Raw genomic sequence first — 21,738 nt, forward strand, 5'->3', positions numbered from 1 at the left:
CCTTAATCTATGGTGTGTAGAAACTCCACCGTTGAAAATACATAAGTTATGGTGGTCCAGGCATGGCCAAATGGCCAGCCCCCAAAACGTGATCAAAGGATCAAAATACAATCCAAAGATGTCTAATACAATAGTAAAATGTCCTATTTATACCAGTCTTTGTTACTAGGGTTTACAGAAATAAGTCTAAGTATAGAAATCCACTTTCGGGACCCATTTTGGTGTGTGCTTGGGCTGAGCTTGAGCTTTACACGTGCAGAGGCTTCTCTTGGAGTTAAATGCCAAGTTGTAACGTGTTTTTGGCGTTTAACTCTGGTTTGTGACGTGTTTCTGGCATTTTACTCCAGAATGCAGCATGGAACTGGCGTTGAACACCAGTTTACGTCGTCTAAACTCGAATAAAGTATGGACTATTATATATTGCTGGAAAGCCCTGGATGTCTACTTTCCAACTCAATTGAGACCGGCCATTTGGAGTTCGGTAGCTCCAGAAAATCTATCTCGAGTGCAGGAAGGTAAGATTCCAACAGCATCAGCAATCCTTTGTCAGCCTCCTATCAGATTTTTTCTCAGGTCCCTCAATTTCAGCCAGAAAATACCTGAAATCACAGAAAAACACACAAACTCATAGTAAAGTCCAAAAATGTGAATTTTGCATAAAAACTAATAAAAACATCCCTAAAAGTAACTAGATCCTACTAAAAACTACCTAAAAACAATACCAAAAAGCGTATAAATTATCCGCAATTTGGATGATTTCTCCATGAGGGGTTATAGGTGTTTCCATAGGCTTCACCCATGTAATTCACCTCTGCCATTGCAGGATTCTCAAGATCATAAGCTTCTTCTTTAGAAGATGCCTCTTTAGTACTGTTGGATGCATTTTGCCATCCATTCAGACTCTGAGAAATCATGTTGACTTGCTGAGTCAACATTTTGTTCTGAGCCAATATAGCATTCAGAGTATCAATTTCAAGAACTCCTCTCTTCTGAAGCATCCCATTACTCACAGGATTCCTCTCAAAGGTGTACATGAATTGGTTATTTGCAACCATGTCAATGAGTTCTTGAGCATGTTGGTGCGCGAAATTGTGAACAATACTTTTCACAACTCTCATAATCCCTGGTCATGAACTCCAAAAACTTGGTGGTTCAATTCCATGGCATTACACAACTTCGCACAACTAACCAGCAAGTGCACTGGGTCGTCCAAGTAATACCTTACGTGAGTAAGGGTCGATCCCACGGAGATTGTTAGTATGAAGCAAGCTATGGTCATCTTGCAAATCTTAGTCAGGCAGACTCAAATGGATATGATGATGAACGAAAATAACATAAAAGATAAAGATAGAGATACTTATGTAATTCATTAGTAGGAACTTCAGATAAGCGCATGAAGATGCCTTCCCTTCCGTCTCTCTGCTTTCCTACTGTCTTCATCCAATCCTTCTTACTCCTTTCCATGGCAAGCTTATGTAGGGTTTCACCGTTGTCAATGGCTACCTCCCATCCTCTCAGTGAAAGCGATTTGCATATGCCCTGTCACGGCACGCGGAATTCAGCTGTCAGTTCTCGGTCAGGCCGGAATAATATCCATTGATACTTTTGCGTCTGTCACTAACGCCCCGCCTGCTAGGAGTTTGAAGCACGTCACAGTCATTCAGTCATTGAATCCTACTCAGAATACCACAGACAAGGTTAGACCTTCCGGATTCTCTTGAATGCTGCCATCAGTTCTTGCCTATACCACGAAGACTCTGATCTCACGGAATGGTTGGCTCGTTTGTCAGGCGAGCACTCGGTTGTCAGGCGATCAACCATGCATCGTGCAATCAGGAATCCAAGAGATATTCACTAGAGCCTTGATTGCTTGTAGAACAAAAGTGGTTGTCAGTCACCTTGTTCATAGGTGAGAATGATGATGAGTGTCACGGATCATCACATTCATCAAGTTGAAGAACAAGTGATATCTTGGACAAAGAACAAGCGGAATTGAATGGAAGAACAATAGTAATTGCATTAATACTCGAGGTACAGCAGAGCTCCACACCTTAATCTATGGTGTGTAGAAACTCCACCGTTGAAAATACATAAGAACAAGGTCTAGGCATGGCCGTGAGGCCAGCCTCCCAATGATCTAAGAACTAGATGTCCAAAGATGATCAAAGGATCTAAAATAATCCAAAGATCCAAAGATCCAAAGATCAAAAGATCAAAAGATCAAAAGATCCAAATACAATAGCAAAAGGTCCTACTTATAGAAAACTAGTAGCCTAAGGTTTACATAGATGAGTAAATGACATAAAAATCCACTTCCGGGCCCACTTGGTGTGTGCTTGGGCTGAGCAATGAAGCATTTTCGTGTAGAGACTCTTCTTGGAGTTAAACGCCAGCTTTTATGCCAGTTTGGGCGTTTAACTCCCATTTGGGTGCCAGTTCCAGCGTTTAACGCTGGGATTTCTTGAGGTGACTTTGAACGCCAGTGTGGGCCATCAAATCTTGGGCAAAGTATGGACTATCATATATTGCTGGAAATCCCAGGATGTCTACTTTCCAACGCCGTTGAGAGCGCGCCAATTGGGCTTCTGTAGCTCCAGAAAATCCACTTCGAGTGCAGGGAGGTCAGAATCCAACAGCATCTGCAGTCCTTTTCAGTCTCTGAATCAGATTTTTGCTCAGGTCCCTCAATTTCAGCCAGAAAATACCTGAAATCACAGAAAAACACACAAACTCATAGTAAAGTCCAGAAAAGTGAATTTTAGCTAAAAACTAATAAAAATATACTAAAAACTAACTAGATCATACCAAAAACATACTAAAAACAGTGCCAAAAAGTGTATAAATTATCCGCTCATCACAACACCAAACTTAAATTGTTGCTTGTCCTCAAGCAACTGAAAATCAAATAAGATAAAAAGAAGAGAATATGCAATGAATTCCAAAACATCTATGAAGATCAGTATTAATTAGATGAGCGGGGCTTTTAGCTTTTTGCCTCTGAACAGTTTTGGCATCTCAGTCTATCCTTTGAAATTCAGAATGGTTGGCTTCTTTAGGAACTCAGAATCCAGATAGTGTTATTGATTCTCCTAGTAGAGTATGATGATTCTTGAACACAGCTACTTTATGAGTCTTGGCCGTGGCCCAAAGCACTCTGTCTTCCAGTATTACCACCGGATACATACATGCCACAGACACATAATTGGGTGAACCTTTTTAGATTGTGACTTAGCTTTGCTAAAGTCCCCAATTAGAGGTGTCCAGGGTTCTTAAGCACACTCTTTTTGCCTTGGATCACAACTTTATTCTTTCTTTTTCTCTTTCTTTTTTTCGGTTTTTTTTTTCGCTTGCTTTCTCTCTTTTTTTTTTTGTATTCACTGCTTTTTCTTGCTTCAAGAATCATTTTTAATGATTTTTCAGATCCTCAGTAAACATGTCTCCTTTTTCATCATTCTTTCAAGAGCCAACCTTCATGAACCACAAATTCAAGATATATATGCACTGTTTAAGCATACATTCAGAGAACAAGAGTATTGCCACCACATCAAAATAATTAAACTATTATAAAATTCAAAATTCATGCAATTCTTTCCTTTTCAATTTAAGCACGTTTTTATTCAAGAAAGGTGATGGATTCATAGGACATTCATAACTTTAAGGCATAGACACTAAGACACTAATGATCACAAGACACAAACATGGATAAACATAAGCATAAAATTCGAAAAACAGAAGAATAAAGAACAAGGAAATTAAAGAACGGGTCCACCTTAGTGATGGCGGCTCTTTCTTCCTCTCGAAGATCCTATGGAGTGCTTGAGCTCCTCAATATCTCTTCCTTGTCTTTGTTGCTCCTCCCTCATGACTCTTTGGTCTTCTCTAATTTCATGAAGGATGATGGAGTGTTCTTGATGCTCCACCCTTAGTTGTCCCATGTTGGAACTTAGTTCTCCTAGGGAGGTGTTCAGTTGCTCCCAATAGTTTTGTGGAGGAAAGTGCATCCCTTGGGGCATCTCAGGGATCTCATGATGAGTAGGGTCTCTTGTGTGCTCCATCCTTTTCTTAGTGATGGGCTTATCCTCATCAATGGGGATATCTCCCTCTATGTCAACTCCTACTGAATAACAGAGGTGACAAATGAGATGAGGAAAGGCTAACCTTGCTAAGGTAGAGGACTTGTCCGCCACCTTATAAAGTTCTTGGGCTATAACCTCATGAACTTCCACTTCTTCTCCAATCATGATGCTATGAATCATGATGGCCCGGTCTAGAGTAACTTCGGACCGGTTGCTAGTGGGAATGATTGAGCGTTGAATGAACTCCAACCATCCTCTAGCCATGGGTTTGAGGTCATGCCTTCTCAATTGAACCGGCTTGCCTCTTGAATCTCTCTTCCATTGTGCGCCCTCTTCACATATGACTGTGAGGACTTGGTCCAACCTTTGATCAAAGTTGACCCTTCTAGTGTAAGGATGTTCATCTCCTTGCATCATGGGCAAATTGAATGCCAGCCTTACACTTTCCGGACTAAAATCCAAATAATTCCCCCGAACCATAGTAAGATAATTCTTTGGATTCGGGTTCATACTTTGGTCATGGTTCTTGGTGATCCATGCATTGGCATAGAACTCTTGAACCATCAAGATTCCGACTTGTTGAATGGGGTTGGTAAGAACTTCCCAACCTCTTCTTCGGATCTCATGTCGGATCTCCGGATATTCACCCTTTTTGAGTGAAAAGGGGACCTCGGGGATCACCTTCTTCAAGGCCACAACTTCATAGAAGTGATCTTGATGCACCCTTGAGATGAATCTATCCATCTCCCATGACTCGGAGGTGGAAGCTTTTGCCTTCTCTTTCCTCTTTTTAGAGGTTTCTCCGGCCTTGGATGCCATAAATGGTTATGGAAAAACAAAAAGCAATGCTTTTACCACACCAAACTTAAAATGTTTGCTCGTCCTCGAGCAAAAGAAGAAAGAAGAGAGTAGAAGAAGAAGAAATGAGGAGAAAGGGAATGGCTTTGTATTCGGCCAAAGGGGAGAGAGATGGTGTTTAAGGTGTGTGAAAATGAAGGAGTGAAGGAGGGTTTATATAGGAGAGAGGGAGAGTGGTAGGGTTGGTGGGGATCCTGTGGGGTCCACAGATCCTGTGGTGTCAAGGAAAAGTCATCCCTGCACCAAATGGCTAACAAAATCACGTTTTGTGCCATTTCTGGCGTTAAACGCCGGGCTGGTGCCCATTTCTGGCGTTTAACGCCAGCTTCTTGCCCTTTTCTGGCGTTTAACGCCAGTCTGGTGCCCCTTTCTGGCGTTAAACGCCCAGAATGGTGCCAGACTGGGCGTTAAACGCCCAACAGCTAACCTTACTGGCGTTTAAACGCCAGTAAGTGTGTCCTCCAGGGTGTGCTATTTTTCTTCCTGTTTTTCATTATGTTTTTGCTTTTTTCATTGATTTTGTAACTTCTTATGATCATCAACCTACAAAAAAGATAAAATAACAAAAGGAAATAGTTAATTATAAAACATTGGGTTGCCTCCCAACAAGCGCTTCTTTAATGTCATTAGCTTGACAGAGGACTCTCATGGAGCCTCACAAAAGATCAGAGCAATGTTGGAACCTCCCAACACCAAACTTAGAGTTTGAATGTGGGGGTTCAACACCAAACTTAGAGTTTGGTTGTGGCCTCCCAACACCAAACTTAAAGTTTGACTGTGGGGGCTCTGTTTGACTCTGATTTGAGAGAAGCTCTTCAAGCTTCCTCTCCATGGTGACAGAGGGATATCCTTGAGCCTTAAACACAAAGGATTCTTCATTCACTTGAATGATTAACTCTCCTCTATCAACATCAATCACAGCCCTTGCTGTGGCTAGGAAGGGTCTGCCAAGGATGATGGATTCATCCATGCACTTCCCAGTCTCTAGGACTATGAAATCAGCAGGGATGTAATGGTCTTCAACTTTTACCAGAACATCCTCTACAAGTCCATAAGCTTGTTTTCTTGAGTTGTCTGCCATCTCTAATGAGATTCTTGCAGCTTGCACCTCAAAGATCCCTAGCTTCTCCATTACAGAGAGGGGCATGAGGTTTACACTTGACCCTAAGTCACACAGAGCCTTCTTGAAGGTCATGGTGCCTATGGTACAAGGTATTGAAAACTTCCCAGGATCTTGTCTCTTTTGAGGTAATTTCTGCCTAGACAAGTCATCCAGTTCTTTGGTGAGCAAAGGGGGTTCATCCTCCCAAGTCTCATTTCCAAATAACTTGTCATTTAGCTTCATGATTGCTCCAAGGTATTTAGCAACTTGCTCTTCAGTGACATACTCATCCTCTTCAGAGGAAGAATACTCATCAGAGCTCATGAATGGCAGAAGTAATTCCAATGGAATCTCTATGGTCTCATTTTGAGCCTCAGATTCCCATGGTTCCTCATTGGGGAACTCATTGGAGGCCAGTGGACGTCCAGTGAGGCCTTCCTCAGTGGCGTTCACTGCCTCTTCTTCCTCCCAGAATTCGGCCATATTGATGGCCTTGCACTCTCCTTTTGGATTTTCTTCAGTATTGCTTTGGAGAGTACTAGGAGGGAGTTCAGTGATTTTCTTGCTCAGCTGACCCACTTGTGCCTCCAAATTCCTAATGGAGGACCTTGTTTCAGTCATGAAACTTTGAGTGGTTTTGATTAGATCAGAGACCATGGTTGCTAAGTCAGAGGTATTCTGCTTAGAACTCTCTGTCTGTTGCTGAGAAGATGATGGAAAAGGCTTGCCATTGCTAAACCTATTTCTTCCACCATTATTGTTGTTGAAACCTTGTTGAGGTTTCTCTTGATTCTTCCATGAGAAATTTGGGTGATTTCTCCATGAAGAATTGTAGGTGTTTCCATAGGGTTCTCCTAGGTAAGTCACCTCTTCCATTGAAGGGTTCTCAGGATCATAGGCTTCTTCCTCAGATGAAGCATCCTTAGTACTGCTTGGTGCATTTTGCATTCCAGACAGACTTTGAGAGATCAAATTGACTTGTTGAGTCAATATTTTGTTCTGAGCCAGAATGGCATTCAGAGCATCAATCTCAAGAACTCCTTTCTTCTGATTTGTCCCATTGTTCACACGATTCCTTTCAGAAGTGTACATGAATTGGTTATTTGCAACCATTTCAATTAGCTCTTGAGCCTCTGCAGGCGTCTTCTTCAGATGAAGAGATCCTCCAGCAGAGCTATCCAAAGACATCTTGGATAGTTCAGAGAGACCATCATAGAAAATACCTATGATGCTCCATTCAGAAAGCATGTCAGATGGACATTTTCTGATCAATTGTTTGTATCTTTCCCAAGCTTCATAGAGGGATTCTCCATCCTTCTGTCTGAAGGTTTGGACTTCTACTCTAAGCTTACTCAATTTTTGAGGTGGAAAGAACTTTGCCAAGAAGGCATTGACTAGCTTTTCCCAAGAGTCCAGGCTTTCTTTAGGTTGAGAATCCAACCATATTCTAGCTCTGTCTCTTGCAGCAAAAGGGAATAGCATGAGTCTGTAGACTTCAGGGTCAACCCCATTAGTCTTGACAGTGTCACAGATTTGCAAGAATTCAGCTAAGAACTGATGAGGATCTTCCAATGGAAGTCCATGAAACTTGCAATTCTGTTGCATTAGAGAAACTAATTGAGGCTTAAGCTCAAAGTTGTTTGCTCTAATGGCAGGGATAGAGATGCTTCTCCCATAGAAGTCGGGAGTAGGTGCAGTAAAGTCACCCAGCACCTTCCTTGCATTGTTTGCATTGTTGTTGTTTTCGGCTGCCATGTGTTCTTCTTCTTTGAAGAATTCGGTCAAGTCCTCTAAAGAGAGTTGTGCTTTAGCTTCTCTTAGCTTTCGCTTCAAGGTCCTCTCAGGTTCAGGGTCAGCTTCAACAAGAATGCCTTTGTCTTTGCTCCTGCTCATAAGAAAGAGAAGGGAACAAGAAAATGTGGAATCCTCTATGTTACAGTATAGAGATTCCTTGAAGTGTAAGAGGAAAAGAAGGGTAGAAGACAGAAGTAGAAAATTCGAACTTATCAGAAAGAATGGAGTTCGAATTTTGCATTAAGGGATATTGTTAGTCCATAAATAGAAGGATGTGAGGAGAAGGGAAGTAATTTTCGAAAATTAAGTGAAAAATTTTGAAAATATTTTTGAAAAACATTACTTAATTTTCGAAAATGAAAGTGGGAAAGAAATAAAATGATTTTTGAAAAAGATTTTGAAAGTAGAAATCAAAAAGATTTGATTGAAAACTATTTTGAAAAGGATGAGGTTAAGAAGATATGATTGGTTTTAAAAAAATGTGATTGAAAAGATATGATTTGAAAACAATTTTAAAAAGATTTGATTTTAAAAACTAGTAACTTGGCTATCAAGAAAAGATATGATTCAAACATTAAACCTTTCTCAACAGAAAAGGCAACATACTTGAAATGTTGAGTCAAATCATTAATTGATAGTAAGTATCTTTGAAAAAGGAAAGAAATTGATTTTGAAAACATTTGATTGAAGAGATATGATTTGAAAAAGATTTGATTTTGAAAAACTTTGAAAACTTGAAAAAAATTGATTTGAAAACAAGATTCTCCCCCTTGTGCCATCCTGGCGTTAAACGCCCAGAATGGTGCACATTCTGGCGTTTAACACCCAAAACTATACCCTTTTGGGCGTTAAACGCCCAACCAGGTACCCTGGCTGGCGTTTAAACGCCAGTCTGTCCTTCTTCACTGGGCATTTTGAACGCCCAGCTTTTTCTGTGCAATTCCTCTGCTGTATGTTCTGAATCTTCAATTCTCTGTGTTATTGACTTGAAAAGACACAAATTAAAAATATTTTTGGATTTTTAATAATAAAGAATAATCAAAATGCAACTAAAATCAAATAACAATGCATGCAAGACACCAAACTTAGCAGTTTGTATACTACTGACACTAATGAGAATGCATATGAGACACACAAAATACTTCAAGTCAATAGAATTCAAAGATTAGAGCACGGAAATCATCAAGAACATCTTGAAGATCACTAAGACACATGAATTAATGCATGCAATTGACACCAAACTTAAGATGAGACTAGTGTCTTCAACAAGAAACATAACATATTTTTGTTTTTTTTTTTTTTGATTTTTTTTTATTTTTTTTTTGTGTTTTTCGAAAATTAAGTGGAAAAAGATCTCAAAATTCTTAATGAGAATTCCAGGAATCAGTGCAATGTTAGTCTAAGACTCCGGTCCAGGAATTAGACATGGCTTCACAGCCAGCCAAGCTTTCAAAGAAAGCTTCGGTCCAAAACACTAGACATGGCCAAAGGCCAGCCAAGCCTTAGCAGATCACTGCTCCAAAAGCAAGATTGATAAAAAATCAACAAGCTCTTGTGATGATAAGTTGAAACCTCGGTCCAATGAGATTAGACATGGATTCTCAGCCAGCCAGACTTCAACAAATCATCATGAAACTCTAGAATTCATCTTCAAGAATTTCGAAAAAAAATACCTAATCTAAGCAACAAGATGAACCGTCAGTTGTCCAAACTTGACAATCTCAGGCATTGTTACCAAAAGCTTGCTCAAAACTTGAACAATCCCCGGCAACGGCGCCAAAAACTTGGTGCGCGAAATTGTGAACAATACTTTTCACAACTCTCATAATCCCTGGTCATGAACTCCAAAAACTTGGTGGTTCAATTCCATGGCATTACACAACTTCGCACAACTAACCAGCAAGTGCACTGGGTCGTCCAAGTAATACCTTACGTGAGTAAGGGTCGATCCCACGGAGATTGTTAGTATGAAGCAAGCTATGGTCATCTTGCAAATCTTAGTCAGGCAGACTCAAATGGATATGATGATGAACGAAAATAACATAAAAGATAAAGATAGAGATACTTATGTAATTCATTGGTAGGAACTTCAGATAAGCGCATGAAGATGCCTTCCCTTCCGTCTCTCTGCTTTCCTACTGTCTTCATCCAATCCTTCTTACTCCTTTCCATGGCAAGCTTATGTAGGGTTTCACCGTTGTCAATGGCTACCTCCCATCCTCTCAGTGAAAGCGATTTGCATATGCCCTGTCACGGCACGCGGAATTCAGCTGTCGGTTCTCGGTCAGGCCGGAATAATATCCATTGATACTTTTGCGTCTGTCACTAACGCCCCGCCTGCTAGGAGTTTGAAGCATGTCACAGTCATTCAGTCATTGAATCCTACTCAGAATACCACAGACAAGGTTAGACCTTCCGGATTCTCTTGAATGCTGCCATCAGTTCTTGCCTATACCACGAAGACTCTGATCTCACAGAATGGTTGGCTCGTTTGTCAGGCGAGCACTCGGTTGTCAGGCGATCAACCATGCATCGTGCAATCAGGAATCCAAGAGATATTCACTAGAGCCTTGATTGCTTGTAGAACAAAAGTGGTTGTCAGTCACCTTGTTCATAGGTGAGAATGATGATGAGTGTCACGGATCATCACATTCATCAAGTTGAAGAACAAGTGATATCTTGGACAAAGAACAAGCGGAATTGAATGGAAGAACAATAGTAATTGCATTAATACTCGAGGTACAGCAGAGCTCCACACCTTAATCTATGGTGTGTAGAAACTCCACCGTTGAAAATACATAAGAACAAGGTCTAGGCATGGCTGTGAGGCCAGCCTCCCAATGATCTAAGAACTAGATGTCCAAAGATGATCAAAGGATCTAAAATAATCCAAAGATCCAAAGATCCAAAGATCAAAAGATCAAAGATCCAAATACAATAGCAAAAGGTCCTACTTATAGAAAACTAGTAGCCTAAGGTTTACATAGATGAGTAAATGACATAAAAATCCACTTCCGGGCCCACTTGGTGTGTGCTTGGGCTGAGCAATGAAGCATTTTCGTGTAGAGACTCTTCTTGGAGTTAAACGCCAGCTTTTATGCCAGTTTGGGCGTTTAACTCCCATTTGGGTGCCAGATCCAGCGTTTAACGCTGGGATTTCTTGAGGTGACTTTGAACGCCGGTTTGGGCCATCAAATCTTGGGCAAAGTATGGACTATCATATATTGCTGGAAAGCCCAGGATGTCTACTTTTCAACGCCGTTGAGAGCGCGCCAATTGGGCTTCTGTAGCTCCAGAAAATCCACTTCGAGTGCAGGGAGGTCAGAATCCAACAGCATCTGCAGTCCTTTTCAGTCTCTGAATCAGATTTTTGCTCAGGTCCCTCAATTTCAGCCAGAAAATACCTGAAATCACAGAAAAACACACAAACTCATAGTAAAGTCCAGAAAAGTGAATTTTAGCTAAAAACTAATAAAAATATACTAAAAACTAACTAGATCATACCAAAAACATACTAAAAACAGTGCCAAAAAGTGTATAAATTATCCGCTCATCACATGTGTAGGCATTTTCTTTAGGTGAATGGATCCACCTGCAGAATGGTCCAATGACATCTTAGACAATTTAGACAGACCATCATAGAATATATCCAGGATGGTCCATTCTGAAAGCATGTCAGAAGGACACTTTTTGGTTAGTTGCTTGTATCTCTCCCAAGCTTCATAGAGGGATTTACCTTCTTTCTGTCTGAAGGTTTGAACATCCACTCTAATCTTACTCAGCTTTTGAGGAGGAAAGAACTTGGCCAAGAAGGCCGTGACCAGCTTATCCCCAGAGTTCAGACTATCTTTAGGTTGAGAGTCTAACAATACTCTAGCACTGTCTCTTACAGCAAAAGGGAAAAGCATAAGCCTGTAGACCTCAGGATCAACCCCATTGGTCTTAACAGTATCACAGATCTGCAAGAATTTAGTAAAGAACTGAAAAGGATCTTCTGATGGAAGTCTATGAAACTTGCAATTCTGTTGCATCAGAGAAACTAATTGAGGCTTTAGCTCAAAGTTGTTTGCTCCAATGGCAGGGATTGAGATGCTTCTTCCATGTAAGTTGGAATTTGGTGTAGTAAAGTCACCAAGCATCTTCCTTGCATTGTTATTTTTGGGTTCGGCTGCCATATCCTTTTCTTGTTCGAAAATTTCAGTTAGCTCCTCTTCAGAGTACTGTGCTTTAGCTACTCTTAGCTTCTTCTTCAAGGTCCTTTCAGGTTCAAGATCAGCTTCAACAAGAATGCCTTTTTCTTTGTTCATACTCATATGAAAGAGAAGAAAACAAAGAAAGAAGAGGAATCCTCTATGTCACAGTATAGAGATTCCTTTATGTGAGTAGAAGAAGAAAAGAATAAAAGAAGGAGAAGAAAAAATTCGAACACAGAGAAGAAGAGAGGATTCGAATTTTTAGATGAAGAGAAGAGTGTGAGTAATTAAATAAATAAATAGAAGAAGATGAGAGGGAGAGAAATTCAAAAATTGTTTTTTTTTTTTTTGAAAAATGGTTAGTGATTTTTGAAAATTAAGTGAAGAAATAAAATTAAAATTAAAATTTGAAACAATTAGTTGATTAAAAAGAATTTTGAAAAAGGGTGAGGAATTTTCGAAAATTAGAGAGAGAAAAGTAGTTAGGTGGTTTTAAAAAAGATAAGAAACAAACAAAAAGTCAATTAGTTAGTTGAAAAAGATTTCAAATTCAATTTTGAAAAAGATCGGAAGTTAGAAAAGATTTTTGAAATCAATTTTGAAAAAGATATGATTTGAAAAGATATTATTGAAAAGATATGATTAAAAAGATATTTTAAAAAAGATTTGATTTTTAAAATTAAAATTAATTACTTGACTAACAAAAAACTAAAAGATATGTTTCTAGAATTTAAAGATTGAACCTTTCTTAACAAGAAAGTAACAAGCATCAAATTTTTGAATCAATCACATTAATTGTTAGTAAGGTTTTTGAAAATCATGAAATAAAATTAAGAAAATTATTTTGAAAATCAATTTTAAAAAATTTTTCGAAAATAAGTAAAAAAATGAAAAAGATTTTATTTTTGAAAAAGAGTTGAAAAGATAAGATTTTTTTTAAAATTGAAATCTTGACTTGACTAACAAGAAACAACTTATTTTAAAAAAATTTTACTAACTCAACCCAAAGATTTCGAAATTTATAAGAGAAATAAGGAAAAGATATTTTTTTATTTTTGAATTTTTAATGATGAGAGAGAAAAACACAAATATGACCCAAAACATGAAAATTTTGGATCAAAACCAATGATGCATGCAAGAACACTGTGAATTTCAAGATGAACACCAAGAACACTTTGAAGATCAAAAAGAATATCAAGACTTATTTTTGAAAATTTTCAAGAAAAAAAAAACATGCAAGACACCAAACTTAGAAATTTTTCATGTTTAGACTCTATGAATGCAAAAATGCATATGAAAAATAACAAAACACACAAAACAAGAAAATATGAATATCAAACAAGAAGACTTACCAAGAACACCTTGAAGATCATGAAGAACACCATGCATGAATTTTTCGAAAAAATGCATAAATTTTAAAAGCATGCAATTGACACCAAACTTAAATTTTGACTCTAGACTCAAACAAGAAATACAAAATATTTTTGGTTTTTATGATTTTATTAATTTTTTTGTATTTTTTATATTTTTTCGAAAATTATTTTTTTGAAAAACGAAAATAAAGAAAAAAAATTTTTTGAAAAAATTTTGAGAACTTTTTGAAAAGAAAATTACCTAATCTGAGCAACAAGATGAACCGTCAGTTGTCCAAACTCGAACAATCCCCGGCAACGGTGCCAAAAACTTGGTGCACGAAATTGTGATCATCAACAATGGCGCCAATAGACTTGGTGCTCTCAAACGTGAATCACAATTTGTCACAACTCCGCACAACTAACCAGCAAGTGCACTGGGTCGTCCAAGTAATACCTTACGTGAGTAAGGGTCGATCCCACGGAGATTGTTGGTATGAAGCAAGCTATGGTCATCTTGTAAATCTCAGTTAGGCAGATTCAAGTGGTTATAATGGTTTTCGAAAATATAAAGATAAATAAAGCATAAAATAAAGATAGAGATACTTATGTAATTCATTGGTGGGAATTTCAGATAAGTGTATGGTGAAGCTTTGTCCCTTCTGAATCTCTACTTTCCTACTGCCTTCATCCAATCCTTCTTACTCCTTTCCATGGCAAGCTGTATGTAGGGCGTCACCGTTGTCAATGGCTACTTCCCATCCTCTCAGTGAAAATGGTCCAAATGCTCTATCACAGCACGGGTAATCATCTGTCGGTTCTCGATCATGTTGGAATAGGATCCATTGATTCTTTTGCGTCTGTCACTACGCCCAACACTCGCGAGTTTGAAGCTCGTCACAGCCATTCAATCCCAGAATCCTACTCGGAATACCACAGACAAGGTTTAGACTTTCCGGATTCTCAAGAATGCTGCCAATGGATTCTAGCTTATACCACGAAGATTCTGATTAAGGAATCCAAGAGATACACGCTCGATCTAAGGTAGAACGGAAGTGGTTGTCAGCCAGGCGTTCATAGGTGAGAATGATGATGAGTGTCACGGATCATCACATTCATCATGTTGAAGTGCAGCGAATATCTTAGAATAAGAATAAGCTGAATTGAATGGAAGAATAATAGTAATTGCATTAATACTCGAGGTACAGCAGAGCTCCACACCCTTAATCTATGGTGTGTAGAAACTCCACCGTTGAAAATACATAAGTTATGGTGGTCCAGACTTGGCCGAATGGCCAGCTCCCAAAACGTGATCAAAGGATCAAAATACAATCCAAAGATGTCTAATACAATAGTAAAATGTCCTATTTATACTAGACTAGTTACTAGGGTTTACAGAAATAAGTCTAAGTGCAGAAATCCACTTCTGGGGCCCACTTTGGTGTGTGCATGGTCTGACCCTGAGCTTTACACGTGCAGAGGCTTCTCTTGGAGTTAAACGCCAAGTTGTAACGTGTTTTTGGCGTTTAACTCTGGTTTGTGACTTGTTTCTGGCGTTTTACTCCAGAATACAGCATGAAACTGGCGTCGAATGCCAGTTTGAATCGTCTAAACTCAAATAAAGTATAAACTATTATATATTGCTGGAAAGCCCTGGATGTCTACTTTCCAACGCAATTGAGATCGCGCCATTTAGAGTTCGGTAGCTCAAGAAAATCCATCTTGAGTGCAGGAAGGTCAGATTCCAACAGCATCAGCAATCCTTTGTCAGCCTCCTATCAGATTTTTGCTCAGGTCCCTCATTTTCAGCTAGAAAATATCTAAAATCACAGAAAAATACACAAACTCATAGTAAAGTCCAGAAATGTGAATTTTGCATAAAAACTAAAAAAAAACATCCCTAAAAGTAGCTAGATCCTACTCAAAACTACCTAAAAATAATACCAAAAAGCGTATAAATTATCCACTCATCACAACACCAAACTTAAATTGTTGCTTGTCCCCAAGTAACTAAAAATCAAATAGGATAAAAAGAAGAGAATATACTATAAATCTCAAAATATCAATGAATATTAGTTCTAATTAGATGAGCGGGACCTGTAGCTTTTTGCTTCTGAACAGTTTTGGCATCTCACTTTTTCCTTTGAAGTTTAGAATGATTGGCATCTATAGGAACTCAGAATTTTGGATAGTGGTATTGATTCTCCTAGTTAAGTATGTTGATTCTTGAACACAGCTACTTTTATGAGTCTTGGTTGTGGCCCTAAGCACTTTGTTTTCCAGTATTACCACCGGATACATAAATGCCACAGACACATGACTGGGTGAACCTTTTCAGATTGTGACTCAGCTTTGAGAAAGTCCCCAGTTAGAGGTGTCCAGAGTTCTTAAGCACACTCTTTTTGCTTTGGATCACGACTTTAACCACTCAGTCTCAAGCTTTTCACTTGAACATGCATGCCACAAGCACATGGTTAGGGACAGCTTGATTTAGCCGCTTAGGCCTGGATTTTATTTCCTTGGGCCCTCCTATCCATTGATGCTCAAAGCCTTGGATCCTTTTTACCCTTGCCTTTTGGTTTTAAGGGCTATCAGCTTTTTCTGCTTGCTTTTTCTTTTTCTTTCTTTAAATTTTTTTTTGCCATTTTTTTTCGCAAGCTTTTGCTTTTTCACTGCTTTTTCTTGCTTCAAGAATCAAATTTATGATTTTTCAGATTATCAATAACATTTCTCTTTATTCATCATTCTTTCAAGAGCCAACAATTTTAACATTCATAAACAACAAGATAAAAAATATGCACTGTTCAAGCATTCATTCAGAAAACAAAAAGTATTGTCACCACATCAATATAATTAAACTAATTTCAAGGATGAATTCGAAACTCATGTACTTCTTGTTCTTTTGTATTAAAAACATCTTTTCATTTAAGAAAGGTGATGGATTCATGGAATTATTCATAGCCTTAAGACATAGTTACTAAATACTAATGATCATGTAATAAAGACACAAACATAGACAAACATGAAGCTCGAAAACCAAAAAATAGAGAGATAAGAACAAGGAAGTTAAGGAATGAATCCACCTTAGTGATGGTGGCGCCTTCTTCTTGAAGGACCAATGGTGTTCTCGAGCTTCTCTATGTCTCTTCCTTGCCTTCGTTGCTCCTCCTTCATAGCTCTTTGATCTTCTCTAATCTCATGGAGAATGATGGAATGTTCTTGGTGTTCCACCCTCAGTTGGTTCATGTCATGACTCAATCCTTCTAGAGAAGTGTTGAGTAGTTCCCAATAGTTGTTTGGAGGAAAATACATCCCTTGAGGTATCTCATAAATTTCTTGATGATGAGCTTCCTCATGCGTCTCTTGAGATCCATGAATAGGCTCTCTTGTTTGCTCCATCCTCTTCTTAGTGATGGGCTTGTCCTCTTCAATGAGGATGTCTCCTTCTATGTTAATCCCAGCCAAATTGCACAAATGGCAAATGAGATGAGGAAAAGCTAACCTTGACAAGGTAGAGGGCTTTTCGGCCACTTTGTAGAGTTCTAGAGGTATGATTTCAAGAACTTCTACTTCTTCTCCAATCATGATGCTATAGATCATGATGGCCCGATCCACAGTTACTTCGGATCGGTTGCTAGTTGGGATGATAGAGCGTTGGATGAACTCCAACCATTCTCTAGCCACAGGCTTAAGGTCCAGTCTTCTCAATTGAACCGGCTTGCCTTTTGAGTCTCTTTTCCATTGAGCTCCTTCCACACATATGTCCATGAGGACTTGGTCCAACCTTTGATCAAAGTTGACCCTTCTAGTGTAGGGGCGTGCATCTTCTTGCATCATAGGCAAGTTGAACGCCAACCTTACATTCTCTAGACTGAAATCTAAGCATTTTTCCCGAACCATTGTAAGCCAATTCTTTGGATTCGGGTTCATACTTTGATCATGGTTCCTAGTGATCCATGTATTGGCATAAAACTCTTGAACCATTAAGATTCTGACTTGTTGGATAGGGTTGGTGAGAACTTCCTAACCTCTTCTTTGGATCTCATATTGGATCTTCGGATACTCATTTTTCTTGAGCATGAAAGGGACCTCAGGGATCACCTTTTTCTAGGCTATAACTTCATAGAAGTGGTCTTGATGGGCTTTTGAGATGAATCTCTCCATCTCCCATGACTCAGAGGTGGAAGCAATTGCCTTCCCTTTCCGCTTTCTTGAGGTTTCTCTGGCCTTAGGTGCCATCAATGGTTATGGAAATACAAAAAATAAGCTATGCTTTTACCACACCAAACTTAGAATATTGCTCACCCTCGAGTAAAAGAAGAAAGAATAGAAGAAGAAGAAGAAGATATGGAGGAGAGGGAGAGAGATGTGTGTATTCGGCTAAGGGGGAGAAGAGAGGGTAGTGTTGTGTGAAAATGAAGAAGGATGGAGGGGTTTATATAGTGGAGGGAGAGGGAGTGGGGTTCGGTCATTTAGGGTAGGTTTGGGTGGGAAAGAGATTTTAAATTTGAAGGTAGGTGGGGTTTATGGGGAAGAGAGGATGGATGTGAGTGGTGAAGAGGTGATGGGAAGAGTGATTGAGGTGATTGGTGAATGATGTTTGGGGAAGAGTGTTATGAAAAAGTGTGAGAAAGAGGGAGAAGGTAGGTGGGGATCCTGTGGGGTCCACAGATCCTGAGGTGATCCTGTGGGATCCACAGATCCTGAGGTGTTAAGAATTTCTCATCCCTGCACCCTTTAGGCGTGTAAAATGCCCTCTATATGCAATCCTGGCGTTTAACGCCAGACTGATGCTTGTTTCTGGCGTTAACCACCCAATTGTAGCTTGTTTCTGGCGTTCAACGCCAGCCTGATGCTTGTTTCTGGCGTTGAACGCCAGCTTGGTGCTTGTTTCTGGCATTAAACGCCAGACAGATGCACGTTTCTAGCGTTTAAACGCCAGACAGCTCTTCCTCCAGGGTGTGCTTTTTCTTCTGCTGTTTTTGATTCTGTTTTTAATTTTTGCAATAATTTTGTGACTCCACATGATCATAAACCTAATAAAACATAAGAGAACAATAGAAATATATATAAATAAAAATTGGGTTGCCTCCCAATAAGTGCTTCTTTAATGTCAATAGCTTGACATTGAGCTCTCATGGAGCTTCACAGATGTTCAGAGCATTGTTGGGACCTCCCAACAGCAAACTTAGAGTTTGAATGTGGGGGTTCAACACCAAACTTAGAGTTTGGTTGTGGCCTCCCAACACCAAACTTAAAGTTTGATTGTGAGGGCTTTGTTTGACTCTGTATTGAGAGAAGCTTATCGTGCCTCTTTTCCATGTTTACAGAAGGATAACCTTGAGCTTTAAACACAAGGTAGTCCCCATTCAATTGAAGGACTAGTTCACCTTTGTCAACATCAATCATAGCTTTTGCTGTGGCTAGGAAGGGTCTTCCAAAAATGATGAATTCATTCTCATCCTTCCCAGTGTCTAAGATTATGAAATCAGCAGGGATGTAAAGGCCTTTAACCTTTACCAACATGTCCTCTACCAATCCATAAGCTTGTTTTATTGACTTGTCTGCCATTTCTAATGAGATTCTTGTAGCTTGTACTTCAAAGATCCCCAGTTTCTCCATTATAGAGAGTGGCATAAGATTTATATCTGACCCCAGGTCACACAGAGCCTTCTCAAAGGTCATGGTGCCTATGGTACAGGGTATTAAGAATTTACCAGGATCTTGTTTCTTTTGAGGTAAAGTTTGCTGAACCCATGTATTTAGTTAACTAATGAGTAAGGGAGGTTCATCTTCCCAAGTCTCATTACCAAACAATTTGGCATTCAGCTTCATGATGGCTCCGAGATATTGAGCAACTTGCTCTTCAGTTACATCTTCATCCTCTTCAGTAGAAGAATAGTTCTCAGAGCTCATCAATGGCAGAAGAAAGTTTAATAGAATCTCTATGGTCTCTATATGAGCCTCAGATTCCTTTAGGTCCTCGATAGGGAATTCCTTTCTGTCTGGGGGACGTCAGATGAGGTCTTCCTCATTGGGATTCACGTCCTCTCCCCTTCCTCTTTGGATTCGGCCATTTTGATTAAATCAATGGCCTTGCACTCTCTTTTTGGATTCTCTTCTGTATTGCTTGGGAGAGCACAAGGAGGAGTTTCAGTAATTTTCTTACTCAGCTGACTCACTTGTGCATCCAAGTTTCTAATGGAGGACCTTGTTTCATTCATGAAACTTAAAGTGGCCTTAGATAGATCAGAGACTATGTTTGCTAAGCTAGAGAGGCTCTGCTTAGAATTCTCTGTCTGCTGCTGAGAAAATGATGGAAAAGGCTTGCTATTGCTAAGCCTGTTTCTTCCACCATTATTAAAGCCTTGTTAGGGCTTTTGTTGATCCTTCCATGAGAAATTTGGATGATTTTTCCATGAGGGGTTATAGGTGTTTTCATAGGCTTCATCCAAGTAATTCACCTCTGCCATTGTAGGATTCTCAGGATCATAAGCTTCTTCTTCAGAAGATGCCTCTTTAGTACTATTGGATGCATTTTGCCACCCATTCATACTATGAGAAATTATGTTGACTTGCTGAGTCAACATTTTGTTCTGAGCCAATATGGCATTCAGAGTATCAATTTCAAGAACTCTTCTCTTTTGAGGCGTCCCATTACTCACAGGATTCCTCTCAAAGGTGTACATGAATTGATTATTTGCAACCATGTCAATGAGTTCTTCAGCTTGTGCAGGCATTTTCTTTAGGTGAATGGATCCACCTGCAGAATGGTTCAATGACATCTTAGATAATTCAGACAGACCATCATAGAATATATCCTGGATGGTCCATTGTGAAAGCATGTCAGAAGGACAATTTTTGGTCAGTTGCTTGTATCTCTCCCAAGCTTCATAGAGGGATTCACCTTCTTTCTGTCTGAAGGTTTGAACATCCACTCTAATCTTACTCAGCTTTTGAGGAGGAAAGAACTTGGCCAAGAAGGCCGTGACCAGCTTATCCCAAGAGTTCAGGCTATCTTTAGGTTGAGAGTCCAACCATACTCTAGCTCTGTCTCTTACAGCAAAAAGAAAAAGCATAAGCCTGTAGACCTCGGGATCAACCCCATTGGTCTTAACAGTATCACAGTTCTGCAAGAATTCAGTTAAGAACTGAAAAGGATCTTCTGATGGAAGTCCATAAAACTTGCAATTCTGTTGCATCAGAGAAACTAATTGAGGCTTTAGCTCAAAGTTGTTTGCTCCAATGGCAGGGATTGAGATGCTTCTTCCATGTAAGTTGGAATTTGGTGCAGTAAAGTCACCAAGCATCTTCCTTGCATTGTTGTTGTTGGGTTCGGCTGCCATATCCTTTTCTTGTTCGAAAATTTCAGTTAGCTCCTCTTCAGAGTACTGTACTTTAGCTGCTCTTAGCTTCATCTTCAAGGTCCTTTTAGGTTCAGAATCAGCTTTAACAAGAATGCCTTTTTCCTTGTTCCTACTCATATGAAAGAGAAGAAAACAAAGAAAGAAGAGGAATCCTTTATGTTACAGTATAGAGATTCCTTTATGTGAGTAGAAGTAGAAAAGAATAAAAGAAGGAGAAGAAAAAATTCGAACACAGAGAAGAAGAGAGGGTTCGAATTTTTAGATGAAGAGAAGAGTGTTAGTAATTAAATAAATAAATAGAAGAAGATGAGAGGGAGAGAAATTCGAAAATTGTTTTTTTTTTTTGAAAAATGGTTAGTGATTTTCAAAAATTAAGAGAAGAAATAAAATTAAATTTAAAATTTGAAACAATTAGTTGATTAAAAAAAATTTTGAAAAAGGGTGAGGAATTTTCAAAAATTAGAGAGAGAAAAGTAGTTAGGTGGTTTTGAAAAAGATAAGAAACAAACAAAAAGTCAATTAGTTAGTTGAAAAAGATTTCAAATTCAATTTTGAAAAGATAGGAAGTTAGAAAAGATTTTTGAAATCAATTTTGAAAAAGATATTATTTGAAAAGATATGATTAAAAAGATATTTTGAAAAAGATTTGATTTTTAAAATTAAAATTAATTACTTGACTAACATGAAACTAAAAGATATGATTCTAGAATTTAAAGATTGAACCTTTCTTAACAAGAAAGTAACAAGCTTCAAATTTTTGAATCAATCACATTAATTGTTAGTAAAGTTTTTGAAAATCATGAAATAAAATTAAGAAAAAAATTTTGAAAATCAATTTTAAAAAAAGTTTTGAAAATAAGTAAAAAAAAATGAAAAAAGATTTGATTTTTGAAAAAGAGTTGAAAAGATAAGATTTTTTTTTAAATTGAAATCTTGACTTGACTAACAAGAAATAACTTATTTTAAAAATTTTTGACTAAGTCAACCCAAAGATTT

The 21,738-nt window shown here is 38.6% G+C and overlaps 2 non-coding genes across 2 annotated transcripts; both read left to right on the forward strand.

Moving 5' to 3' along the window:
- Positions 1 to 7,282: 7,282 nt before the first annotated feature.
- Positions 7,283 to 7,386, forward strand: LOC130983343 (small nucleolar RNA R71). The gene has a single exon (XR_009087339.1). It is a non-coding gene; the product is annotated as a small nucleolar RNA R71 (small nucleolar RNA).
- Positions 7,387 to 20,215: 12,829 nt separating this feature from the next.
- Positions 20,216 to 20,322, forward strand: LOC130983548 (small nucleolar RNA R71). The gene has a single exon (XR_009087533.1). It is a non-coding gene; the product is annotated as a small nucleolar RNA R71 (small nucleolar RNA).
- Positions 20,323 to 21,738: the final 1,416 nt, after the last annotated feature.

This window comes from Arachis stenosperma, chromosome 5 (assembly GCF_014773155.1).
Source record: "Arachis stenosperma cultivar V10309 chromosome 5, arast.V10309.gnm1.PFL2, whole genome shotgun sequence".
In the NCBI taxonomy this organism is placed as follows: Eukaryota; Viridiplantae; Streptophyta; class Magnoliopsida; order Fabales; family Fabaceae; genus Arachis; species Arachis stenosperma.